General features: G+C 43.0%; 1 protein-coding gene across 4 annotated transcripts in view; it reads left to right on the forward strand.

The window, feature by feature from the left end:
• Positions 1-8669: 8669 nt before the first annotated feature.
• ACSM2B (acyl-CoA synthetase medium chain family member 2B) overlaps positions 8670-12090 on the forward strand; it is a 33610-nt gene continuing 30189 nt past the window's right edge. For all 4 annotated transcript variants that reach the window (XM_045542722.1, XM_045542723.1, XM_045542725.1 and 1 more), the window contains exon 1: positions 8670-8834. The gene's annotated coding sequence lies outside the window, so the exon portion shown is untranslated. The remainder of the gene's footprint in view (positions 8835-12090) is intronic.

Below are 12090 nucleotides of genomic sequence, written 5' to 3' on the forward strand. Positions count from 1 at the left end.
CAAGGTCAGGAGTTTGAGACCAGCCTTAGCAAGACCCCGTCTCTACTAAAAATAGAAATAAAAATTATCTGGACAACTAAAAGTATATATAGAAAAAATTAGCCGGGCATGGTGGTGCATGCCTATAGTCGCAGCTACTCGGGAGGCTGAGGCAGGAGGATCGCTTAAGCCCTGGAGTTTGAGGTTGCTGTGAGCTAGGCTGACGCCACGGCACTCACTCTAGCCTGGGCAACAAAGTGAGACTCTGTCTCAAAAAAAAAACCAAAAAACTGCAACACATACCCACACAAAATCAATGTCCAAAGAACAGGGAAATGATTAATCATAATTAGTTAATTATGATTAGTTATAATAATAACAACAAATGATAATCTAATTATGGTAGACTAACTCAACATATTATGTGGCCTTTAAAAATATTTAAGGACAGTTTATCATGTCTTGGGAAAAATGTAAGCTCTATTAATTTTAAAAATTAGAATAGAAATAGATGCATACTGGAGAATTACAACTCTGAGAAATAAAGGAAAAACTGTGGTTAATGGTAGTGTTTTCCTGAAGATTGAGGAGGGAGAGAAAATAATGGACGGTAGTCTTTTTTCTTTTCCTATCTATATTTCTGTATTTTCCAAATTTTCTTAGTAAGTAAATACAATTATTTTAACAAAACATTTTAAGAAAACGACCTTCCCAAACCATACTCTGCCTCATGTCCCCACAAGCTCACACACCATCCCCAAAGGCTAGTGTATTATGTCTGTGTTAGGGACTTTATTACAGGAATTGGTTCACTCAATGATGGAGACGAGAAGTCCCATGACATGCTGTCTCCATGCTGGAGAACTGGGGCAGCCAGTGGTGTGACTCAGTCTGAGTCTAAAGGCCTCAGAACCAGGGGGTCCAATGGTCTAAGTCCCTGTTTGAGCCCAGAGGCTTAGAACCACGAGTTCTGATGTCCAAGGGCAGAAAAAGATGGATGTTCCAGCTCAAGAAAAGAGAAAATTCCCCTTTCCTTCAGCTCTGAGTTATTTGGGCTGAAACGGGTGGGATGATGTCCGCCCACATTGGTGAGGGCTGATCTTGACTTGGTCTGTGGACCAAATGCTAATCTCTTCCAGAAACACCTTCACTGACACACCCAGAAATAATGTTTATAGCTATCTGGGGATTAACCCAGTCAAGTGGATACATAAAATTAACCGTCACAATGTCTTGCCCAAAATGGGCACAAGGACCTGAAGCCACAGCCCAGGCCTCAAAACAGAAAGGGGTGGCCCTGAGAACGCTGAGATCAGCCCGGTGCAGAAGAAGCAGATGGAGACTCAGCAAAGCCAGCGCTGCTCTGCCCACCTCCAGCTCCTCCACTCCCTCTCCAGCACCTGCTCAGCGCCGGGCTCTGGGAATACAATAAGCAAAAGCCAACCTGGTCCCTACCAGTGGCTGTGTGAGTTCACCTGGGCTGCCATAACAAAGTGCCACCCACTGGCTGGTTTAAATCACAAAAACTATCTCCTCCCGGTTGTGGGGACTGGAAGTCTGACATCCAGGTGTTGGCAGGGCTGGTTCCCTTGGTTTGTGGATGACCATCTTCTCTCCTTGTCGTCACATGGTCGTCCCTCTGTGCATATGTGCCTGTGTCCTAATCTCTTCTTGTAAGGACACTTGTCACATCAGGTTGGATTATGGACCATCCTGATGATCTCGTGTTAACCCAGTCACCGCTTGAAAGCCCCTGTCTCCAAATACAGTCACATTCTGCAGTGCTGGGGTTAGGACTTCAACATAGGAATTTGGGGGGACACAGTTCAGCCCACGACACCACCCCTGTGGAGTTTAGTCTAGAGGGGAGGTTGATGTTATTTATCATAGAATAACTCAAGTGCATGCACAACTGTGGTAGATGCCATGAAGGAAAAGTACATTTAAGACGTAGATCAGCGGGACTGATGAAGACTGAGAGGACCCAGGGCGACAGGGAGGAAAAAGACAAAACACCCCCCGACAGCTGTACCAGAGGCAGCCAGCACCACCATCCACACAGCCCACCCTTCCCCACCAGCACCTCCCGCCCTGGAAGTCACTGATAAGAACAACCACAGCTATCACTGTCTCTTTAAGGAGAACATATTCTATGCCAGGTGTTGTGCTAAATGCTTGGCTGAAATCTAACTCAGATATTCTCAACCTTTACTCATTTCCACTCTGCCTTCACGCATGTAGCTCTGGCCATGTACCATCTGTACTATAAATCAACTCACTTTTAAAAGAAAATAGCAGCTGGGTGAGGTGGCTCGTGCCTGTAAGGCACTTTGAGAGGCACAGGTGGAAGGATCACTTGAGGCCAGGAGTTCAAGACCAGCCTGGGCAACATAGCAAAACCCTATCTCTACAAAAAATGGAAAACAAAAACAAAAACAAAAACATTGCCAGGCATGGTGGAGCAAGCCTATAGTCCTAGCTCCTCAGGAGGCTGAGGCAGGAGGATTACCTGAGGCCAGGAGTTCAAGGCTGCAGGGAGCTATGATTGTAGCACTGCACTCCAGCCTGGGTGGCAGAGTGAAATTGTCTCAAAAAAACATTTAAAAACAGTAAAAGAAAACATCTTCACGGCAACATAATATTCATGAAAATACAAATCTGGAATGCTGTTAATTTTCTTCTAATGCACATCAAAATAACTGTAAGTATGAAAACTGCTGGTCTAAAATCACCTTGTAAAACCCACTTTGGGGAAAATTGATCTAGTTCAATTGTCACTGTAATTCTAAGAAGAAAGTGTTATCTCCATTTAACAAATGGAAAGACCGATACGTGGTGGGGAGGGGTGAATTTTGCAAAGCAGCCCTGCTCTGTGAAACTTCCCTTTATAAAATTAATAAAAAGAGGAGAGGGAGGGAAGATGGCTGATTAGAGACAACAGCTGCCAGATCGTCCCAGAGGGACGGAAGGTTTGAGAGAATGGAGAGCAGGGAAAGGGCACAGCCCTGGTGTAGTTCAGGGTGAAAGGTACCAGAATCTGCCAGACATGTCACTGAACGAAGTTGTGAAACAGAACAGAGGAACAAAAAAGGTATCCGCAGAAATCAACCCTAGAGAAGCTGGGAGCCACAGTCCAGAGCTGAGACGGTGGACGCCATACTGCTTCTCTACCCATAGTGTCCCTTTGTCCACCCCAGGGAGCTCCAGCCCTTCATGTCATCTGTTCCACACAGATAGTTCCCAGCTCCTGCCCAGACTGTGGTGGGCCCTGGAGAATCTGTGTGATCCCAGAGCGTGGACATTTTGTGCGGGCTTCCTGCCAGGGAGAGAGACCTGAAGGGCTGGAGTGCTGGCTGACTTCCATTCAGACTCTCTTCCTGCCCCGCCCCTCCCTCACCCACTGCAGCAGAGAGGGACCACTGAGCTGAGACTCGCAAAAGCAGCTGTGTCCGCTGTGTTGGTTGTGCCCACGAATCTGAGGCCTCCACAGAGAGTGGAGCCCACACCCGTCCTCCTGGGGACCTGCAGTGGACCTAGGGGTGCTCAGTCTGGGAGCTCCCTGCCCATCAGCACTCCCCGAAGATGCCCGCTGGTGGGACAGGCACACAGCCTGGATCCTGTACCCGCAGGACTCAGTCGGGTTGCTTGGGGGCACAGAGGGGAGATGTGAAAACTAAACCCGGGAGGTGAGGGAGCCCACGTGGGCAGAGAGGGCAGAGTGGGTCCAGACTGCAGCGATCTGGTGGAGCCCCCCTCCCTCCACAAGAGAGCTGTGCTTTCAAACAGAGGCAGGTCCTGGGACAGTGAAGTTCCTAACCTGTGGCACTATCGCTGGCAACCTCAGTGAATTCGGGTGCCCATTTGCAACCGAACACTGGAAAGAGACTCACCCGGCAGGGGAGGAGGGAGAAGAGCAGAAACTCACTCCCGACAGCCCCTTCCCCACAGCAGACTTTTCGGTTGGGTGAGGCACTTTCAACCCCTTTCCAGCAGGCTGGGAGCAGATCTTTGCTCCGGAGTCAGTTCTAGAGCCTACTTCTGCAGAGGCTGAAGGCCCCATTCAGCCTGGCTCCCCCACCCACCTCTCCTGAGGTGGAGAACTAGGAATCCTCTGGGAGCTCCAGGGCCCCGCCCACCTCCTGGGGCATCCAAGTGCTTCTCCTGAGGGTCTAGAGCCACTCACAGGCCACCCCAAAACACCACTGCACCTGGCTCTTTCCTGCAAGTGCCACCTACAGACAGGGATCACAAGGTGTGCAGCCCACGACAGCATCTACTGACTCAAACAGGGCGTGGCCAATTCTTACAAGCACCACCCACCATCTGAGATTAAGCTGGGTGTCCCAATATAATTCACACTGCTGGGGTGGGGGGAAGACAACAGAATAAAAGCTTCGCTTTTAAGGCGACAAGTGAAAGTTGCAGGCAGCTTGAGCTGTGAGGGGTCTGCCTTTGCCACTGCAGACCTCGGGGTTGATCCAGCAATCCCACTCCTGGGTATCTACCCAGAGGAAAAGAATTCATTTTATCAAAAAGACACCTGCACTTGAATGTTTATAGCAGCACAATTTACAATTGCAAAGATGTGGAATCAACCCGAGTGCCCATCAATTCATGAGTGGATTAACAAAATGTGGTATATGTATACCATGGAGTACTACACAGCCATAAAAAGGATGAATGAAGCCTTTTGCAGCAATTTGGATGGAACAGGAGACTGTTTTCCTAAGTGAAGTAGATCAAGGATGGAAAAACAAACACCACATGTACTCTCTAACAAATTAGAACTAATCGATGGGCACGCAAGTACACAGAGGGAAACAAAAGTCATTGGAAATCAAACAAGGAGGAGGAGGGAGGAGGGGGAGAGACAAAAACCTACCTAATAGGTATAATGAATGTTATGTAGGTGATGGCACATTTATAGTCCTGACTCAAGCATTACAAAAGCTGTCCATGTAACAAAAATGTTTGTACTCCCTTAATATTTTGAAACAAAGTAAATTTTTTAAAAAAAGAAAAAATACTTTCATCTCTTCCAATTCTAGATTGACATTTAATTTGTGGAATTTCTATATAAGTAAATTTTACAACATGACCATAAAATGAGTGTGTCTTTCTAATTCCTACTGATCTTTGAATCAAATACTTAAGTATTAAAAATAAAATATTTGTTAAAAAGGAAAAACATGAAATTAATAAAAGGCCATAAGACTGGTATGTAGTAGGAGCCTGAACTCTGCAAACATATGGGCATATTTAAAATATATATATAACCGGCCATTGCTTCCTAGCTTGCTCTTCTATAATTGCTCACTACTCAGGAGTCACACAGCTGATGATCATAAAGATTCTTATCTTTCTTCATTGCTCCTGTAGATAGCATCACCCTTATGAAATCTAAGGCTGATCTTTGAGATATCTTCCAGACTCTGCATTCTAGTGACCAATTAACCCAACCAGACCAGTGGCCCATAGCAAGGAACCAACTCAACCGGTGTTGTGACCTGGGAACTGACTCAGCATAAGAAGACAATTTCTGTTTCTTGACCCTATGAGTTTATCCCCAGCCTATCAGCAGATTGAATTGCCTGCCAAACTATCTTTAAAAGACCTGGCCCCAAAATTCTTAGAGAATGGATTTGAGAAATTCCTCCCATCCATCCCCTTGCATGGTGCCTGTGATATTAAACTCTTTCTCCACCGTAACCCGCTATCTCAGTGAACTGACTTCCTCTTGAGCAGTGGGCAATGAACCTGGGTGGGCTGTAATATCTGGGTCTCCCTCCTCTCCTTCTCCCATGGGAGTCAAGGACCTTGCCGAGGCCTCGGCCCAGTTTCATGTCCCTTCCCCTCCCCCACACTCTATGCCCTCTCCTTTCATTATTGCAGTCCCCTTTGTCCTTCCGCTTTGACTCTTCTCATCCTGAGGGCTCAGCTGTAGGCCTCAGCTTTTAAGTCACTTCCTCTGTAAAGCTTCCCCTGACCCCCATGTGAGCAATCATTTAGGGACCACATGGTGGCAGTGATAATGGATATATCGAGTGGGCTGGGCTTGATGGGCTAGACTCAGAAAATAGCTTTCTACTTTTTCCTCCTACCCTGGTATTCACATCTCTTTTCCTCACCCAAAAAACTGTATATCCTTGAGCAGATCATTTATCTTTTCATTCTTGATCAAGAAACAGGTTTTTGAGACATTCTCAGAAATCTAGCACTTTGTTCTCTGCCCACAAGATTCTCAGGGGTGCAGCATCACACTCCTCTGGCTTCGGGACAGCTCTGCTGGAAAAGTAAAAGACATCCAGGTGTTGTCTCATCCCCAGGCTGCCTCCAAAACCTTGGGTCAGTCCAGACAGGTCACCAAAATCTCCCTGAGATAATTAGGATTGGAAGGAGATAAAGAAAAATGTGTTCTTCACGCAGTCATTCTGATTGCTGACATAAACCCCCTGCCCTGGGAGATTCTGAGTCTCTACCATGGGGGATCTGGCCCCAGAGTTTCCCAGGGGGGCCCAGCAATTCTCCTCCTCCTCCATGTGCATTGGGTCCCCATTGTGAGTCAGGTTCTGGGGACACAGAGGTGGCCGGCAGACTGTGCCAGCCTCCGACAGTGACCCTTTCACATCCTTTGCTTTTACACTGCCATTTTGCAGAAACACAGTGTTACCCACAGGAAAGGCACCAGCCTTTGAAGTCAGATCTGAGTCCGACTGTAGCACTTACAAGCTGTGGGGTCTTCGCTGAGTCACCCGTCCTCTCAGACCTCAATTTCCTCATCTATAAAATGGGGCTCTGTGCAGAGTTCTTGTTAAGATTGCACGTAAGCATATCTATATAGCATTGAAGATGTGAAGTAGCCATTATCTTGTAACACAAACAATCTCAAGGAAAAACTTGATTTTCCATCTCACAGATTTCCAACTGGACTATGCTATCCTGAAATGTGTCTAGGAGTCAAAATTCTTTAAGAAGGAAAGAAAAAAAATCCCGCATTGAGCCGCCCAGCAAAGTTTACCATCATGACCTGGCAGTGTCCCCAGGGGCCAGGTGCAAAGGGTTGCCCAGAGAGAGGTTTTCAGACCATCCTAAATAAAGTAATGCACCCACACAGTCATGCACCCACATCCAGATATGGAAACAGCAGCAAACACATCTGCACAGCCACACATAGACACTCACACATGCAAGCATGTGCAAATGTCTACAATCATACTCATGGCTCCCTACACTCACACACATTCACACACCAATACACACACCTACATACACACACAGTCTGATGCACATGTCAAACTCATGTGTAGGCATATGCACATACACTTATATGCAGAGCTACATATACACAATAGTCATACACATAATCACATGCACATTCATACACATACACATCTACCAACACACATGCACATATACAAGTAGACATAAACAGCCGTGCACATGCTCATACAGCCTGACACACACACTCACACATGCACATATACGTATACACAGTCCCATACATCCCCATGCACTCACACATACATAGACACACATGTACACAAACTCACATGCATAGTCTCACACACATGCATTCACACACAGAACCACACACATACAACAGCTATACACACACATGGTCACATACACACATACAACTTATACATTTATGCTGTCACACACACAGCTACACAGTTCACGCGGTCACACTCATTATCATGTCAAAATGTTTTATTTTCTTCATAGCCCTTATTCATTCACTCACATATTTACTGAGCACTTACTATGTGCTAGGTGTTCTAAGTTCTTGGACTAAATCATTGAAGAAAACAGGCAAAGATCTCTGTTCTCATGAAGCTTCAATTCTAATGACATGAGACAGAGGCAAAAATATAACGAATAAGTAAATTCTATAATATTTTAGAAGGTGGTAAGTATTAAGGAAAATAATTCCTGGTAATCGGGAGGAGAGAGAACCGGTTTGGAGGTAAGTTGCAATTTTAAGTAGGTGATCGAGGTAAGCTTCATTGGGAAGCTTACAAGAATATTTGGCAAAAATTTGAAGAGGAGAGGGAGTTAGCTATCCACGTTGGTACCTGGGGGAAAAGCAGACTGAGAGGAAGGAACAGCAAGTGCAAAGGCCCTGAGGCAGGTGTGCCTTCAAGGAACAGGAAGGAAGACAGTGTAGCTGATGTGCAGTAAATCAGGGGTAAAGGAGGAGGACATCAAACCAGAGATGAAGGGAGTGTGTGTGAAGATCACATACGGCCTTGAATAATAAAGTGAAAACTCTGATGTTAATTTTGTGTGAAATTGAGATTCACTGCTGGGTTCCAAGCACAGGTGTGACATGATCCACCCTCTGATTTACCCTTCATAGTATCTAAAATGAACTTAATCATTTTACATGCTATTTTCTGTCTTATCTCCAAACAGAAAAAACAATCCATCTTGGTCACCTCTGTTTCTGTGTAAGAGCTGCACTCGATCAATATTTGTTGAATAATTGACAGGGATGACATTTCCAGAGAGGACAGTGTTCCGTGTGCCTCTTGGATATTTGTCTTCTAAAAGCCTCGTGTTGACATTTTGATTTCCAGTGTTGAAGGTGGGAGGGCTAATGGGAGGTGCTGAGCTCATGGGGGCAGAGCCCTCATGAATATATAAGTGTCTTCCCTTGCAGGTGAGTTCTTACTTTTATTTCCCACAAAAGTTGATTGCTAAAAAGAGCTTAGCATCTCCCCTCTCTCACTCTTGCTTCCTCTGTGGTCATGTGATCTCTGCATGTACCGGCTCCCTTCACCTTCTGCCGTGAGTGGAAGCAGCCTGAGGCCCTCACTGAGTGCTCAATCTAGAAATTTCCAGCCATCAGAATCGTGAGCCAAATAACCTTTTTTTTTTTTTTAAATAAGTTACCCAGCCTCAGGTATCCCTTTATAGCAACACAAAACAGACTAAAACAGAAAATTGGTACTAAGGAATGGGGTGTTGCTATAAAGATACCTGAAAATGTGGAAGCAGCTTTAGAACCGGGTAATGGGAAGAGGGTGGAAGACTTTGGAGGGCTCAGAAGAGGACAGAAAGATGAGGGAAAGTTTGGAACTTCTTAGAGGTTGGTTAAGTGGTTGTGACCAAAATGCTATCAACCTAAAACAAGCAAAAGGTTCAAGATCTAGTTAAAAGAATTTACTCAAGCACAAAGTGTGAGGGCACTTTCCTAGGAGCAGAGATACACCAAAGAATGGTGATCAGTGCTCCCAATGTGGGAAAAAATGAGGATCCTTGGTATGGGCAAAATGGCGGTGTTTTTCATACAAGGGCTGCCATACAGATACAAGATTTGACTGGCTACTATTGATTACACTCTAAGGGAGTTGTTTAACATTCTATTTTAAAGAAGTAACAGACACAAGGGTCTCTATCTCTATGTCATTTAAACTAGGTTTGAGTAAAATATAGGGAGTCTGTCTGGATTAATAAGACTTTTCTAGTATATCAGGTGGCCTGAATACTTAACTTGTTTTTGACAAAATTGAAGTTTTTCTTTAGAAAGCTTGTAAGGCTAACTGTTGTAATAAATGTATTCTATCCTCTATGGAAACCTGTTTGTTCTCTGAACGAAGAAGTAAATTGACTGCATATTGTAGTAAGACAGGTGTTTCAATGAAGTCAACATCTGAGAGGTATGTTTTTAGTATTTGTGAAAAGCGAGTCAGACTTTCGGTGTATCTGTGGGACATGATTGTCCAAGTATATTGTCTGTCTTCCCAAATCAAGGCAAAGAGACATTTCCTATCTTTGTCTAAAAGAATGCTAAAGAATGCACTGCTTGTGTCTACAGCTGTAAAAAAAAACAAAACTGCATTAGATGGAATAGCTGTGAACAATGTATGAGGATGCAGCATTGCTAGGTGCTGTGGAATTACAAATTTTGCTTTAAGCAGCAAAAATTCACTTCCTGTTTTCAAAGAGAAACTATTTTCTTCTTGACTAAGTTTGAATGAAAGGAAAGTTTGCAAACTTTAGCAGATAAAAAAGTCTTTCCTTAAAATCTTAATGCAGAACTTCAATTCAAGCCAAATCCAGTGTGGAATCTGGTCACTTGAATGAAGTCTGAATCGCAAAACCAGGGAGATTCTAAACCTGAGAGAAGCTTTCCAGAGACCCCTGATAGCTCAGAGGCTAGAAGAGTGAAAGCCATTCATGCCAGTACCAAAGCTCAAAATGTCAGCAAAGCAGTGAAGATCTCAAGAGGTTTGCTTCAGGTCCCTTCATGTCACCAGAATGTCAACCTAAAATAATCAAAAGGCTCAGGATCTAGTTAAAAGTTTTTATTCAATTTTTGTGTGTGTTTTTGCCTTTGTTTGTATCTATTCTTTTATTGGCAATCTAAGTTGTCATCTCTTTAAAATAACTTGTTATATCTATAAGATATTTTTTGTGAGCCTCATGGTACCCACAGTACAAAATAGATTTACTAAAAAAAAAAAGCAACAAATTAAAACGTACTAGTACAGATAATCACTTAACCACAAAGGAAAACAATAAGAAAGTAAGAGAGGAGTCTCAAAACAACCAGAATACAAGCAACAAAATGGTAGTAGTAAATCCTTACTTATCAATAATAACACTGAATATAAATGGTCTTGATTGTTCAATTACAAGGCATAGAATGGCTGAATGGATAAAGAAACACGACCTGGTTATATGCTGCCTTCAAGAAAACCACTTTACCTAGAAAGACACAAATAGACTGGAAGTGAAGGGGTGATAAAAGATATTATATACAACTGGAAACCAAAAAAGAGCAGGAGTAGCTATACTTACATCAGGCAAAGTATATTGTAAATCGAAGACTAAAAAAAGACAAAGAACGTCACAATGTAATGATAAAGGAGTCAATTTAGCAAGAAGAAGTAACAATTATAAATAACTATGTACCCAACACTGAAGCTTCCAAGTATATAAAGCAAATATTAATAAACCTAAAGGGAGAGATAGATTTGAATTCAATAATAGTAGGGGGCTTTAACACGTACGCTCAGTAACAGATCATCCATATAGAAAATCAACAAAGAAACAGCAGAGTTAAACTACAAACCAGATCTAATAGGCCTAACTGATATTTACAGAACATTTCAGCCAACTTCTACAGAACACACATTCTTTTCATTAGCACATGGAACATTCTCCAGAGCAGATCATACCTTAGGCTACAAAACAAGTATGAAAAAAGTCAAAAGAATAAAAATCATATCAAGTATCTTTTCTGACCACAATAGAATAAAACTAGAAATCAACACCAAGAGGGACCTTGGAAAATACACACACATAGGGAAATTAAGTAACATGCTCCTGAACAACCAGTGAATCAATGATGAAGTTAACAAGAATATTTTAAAACTTCTTGAAACAAATGAAAATGGAAGCACAACATACCAATATATATGGGATAATGCAAAAGTAGTGCTCAGAGGGAAGTTTATAGCAATAAATACCTATATCAAAAAAGTATAAAGACTTCAAATAAACAACCTATTGCACCTCAAGAAACTAAAAAAGCAAGAACAAACCAAACCCAAAGTTAGTAGAAGAAAATGAATAATAAAGATCAGAGCAGAAATAATGAAACTGAGACTAAAAAACCATACAGAAGTCCAATGAAATGAGAAGTTGGTTATTTGAAAATATGAACAAAATCAGTAAATCTTTAGCTAGACTAAGAAAAAAGAGAGAAGACTCAAATAAATAAAATGAGAGAGAAAAAAGGAGACATAATAACTGAGACCTCAGAAATACAAGAAATCATTTGAGAATGTTATGAGCTATATGCCAAGAAATTGGAAAGCCTGGAAGAAATGGATGCATTCCTGGACACATACAACCTACCAATATTGAACTATGAAGAAATAGAAAACCTCAACAAACCTGTAACAAGTAACAAGATCAAAGCCATAATAAAAAGTCTCCCATTAAAGGAAAGCTCAGTACCTGATAGGATTGCTACTGAACTCTACCAAACATTAACAAAAACTAATCCCAATCCTACTCAGGACAATTGTCTGGGCAAAGATTTGCGTGTGTGTGTGTGTGTGTGTGTGTGTGTGTGTGTGTGTGTGTGTGTGTGAGAGA

Source organism: Lemur catta, chromosome 2 (assembly GCF_020740605.2).
Source record: "Lemur catta isolate mLemCat1 chromosome 2, mLemCat1.pri, whole genome shotgun sequence".
In the NCBI taxonomy this organism is placed as follows: domain Eukaryota; kingdom Metazoa; phylum Chordata; class Mammalia; order Primates; family Lemuridae; genus Lemur; species Lemur catta.